Source organism: Gouania willdenowi, chromosome 21, assembly GCF_900634775.1.
Source record: "Gouania willdenowi chromosome 21, fGouWil2.1, whole genome shotgun sequence".
Classification (NCBI taxonomy): domain Eukaryota; kingdom Metazoa; phylum Chordata; class Actinopteri; order Blenniiformes; family Gobiesocidae; genus Gouania; species Gouania willdenowi.
The window spans coordinates 20,440,817-20,442,350 of NC_041064.1; positions in this window are offsets into that span (position 1 = coordinate 20,440,817).

Consider the following 1,534-nt stretch of genomic DNA (forward strand, 5'->3'; position numbering starts at 1 on the left):
CTGTTTGGAAGCCTCTGCACTTAGAGCGTTTTCCGTCTGCTCAATAAACCCAAAGGTTTTAGTTGAAATGAAAAAACAAAAGGCACAATGATTTTCCAACTCATTCTTGTCTTTAATATGCACAAGAGTTGAAAGCATCAATGAGCCACCTTAAAGAGAAGAATTCAATCTAAAATTTATAAAAAGATATAAACAATCAGAGGCCAAAACGCTGTCTGTTGCTTTTCTCCTATTATTTCATTTAAAACAACTTTTTTTTTTTTTTTTTTTTTTTAATCAGCAAGTAAAAATCTTGCAACAAAGATAAGCTTGTATCCAATTTGGATACAAGACAGCGAAGTTGTAAATCTTTAAAGTGGCTCGGTCTAGTCTGCTAGTCTATGACTGTACACCCTCTCTAAATTTTGTTCAGTAATAAACAGCTAGTCCCAAAAAACAAGCCCGACCCAATATTTAAAACCTCGGTGTGACCCTCCTGCATGCCATGATCTGAATCCCACTGAGTCGTTAGCAGCCAACTGGGAGGGGGGCTTTAAAAGTGTGGACCAGGGCGGAGCTTAAGGGTTAACGCACCACCTGGGACGCAGGACGGCACATTTTAAACAGCCCGTCACCACTACAAAGAGGAAAAAAAAAAAAAAAAAAAAAAAAACCGCCAGTTCCAATTATTCAGCATGTCATCACAATACATATGCAAGTCCAAAAAAAAAAAAAAAAAAAAAAGACATATTGCTTCAACAAATAAAACTCCCCAGTCTTTTACAGTTATTGTCCATCCGATGACAGCTGCAGCAGCTTTGTACAGGCTTAATGTAAATATATTCATATATCCATTAGACGGCAAGGAGAGAAAAACATTGAATATTTTGTACAATTTTTCAAATTGAGTGACGACATGTGACCTCTTCATTGAAAGTAGTAGTAAAGACCAAGACCAGTAATCCCTATACAAGTCTAGTTATCAGTGAGTGAAGGTCTCTTTCTGCAGGCAGACATCGTGATGCCTCTGACGTGTGCATAAGACAAAAACAAAACACACACCACAGGCTTAACCAGCAGATACTGAACATGTAGCTTAATGTGTGTGAGAGAGAGAGAGAGAGAGAGAAAAGAGAGAGATAGAGAGAGAGAGAGAGAGATTTAAACAATTTAAACAACTCTAAATGTCTGATGAACTATTGGGGATGACTTTATGGTACTTCTTACTTTTCCCCATAAACCACGCCTCATTTCACATTACAGGGGAGTCCCCAGCAAACAGTTCACGAGCTCACGTCGCAGGGTTGTCCTGGGGGGGGATGGAGAGGGGGGTGTAAATGTTCCAGCTGGCATGTTCCTCTGAAGTCAGTGTCTTCACCAAAAAAAAAAAAAAAAAACAAAAAAAAAAAAAACACTTTTTCCGAATTAAGGGCATCGCATCCATAAAAACAACAAAAAAAAATGGCTTCCATCTGCTGAGTCAGCAGGTCTTACAGATGCTTGTGCTGAAAAATGAAATAACGGCATTTTATTCACACTTTTTTTTTTTTTTTTT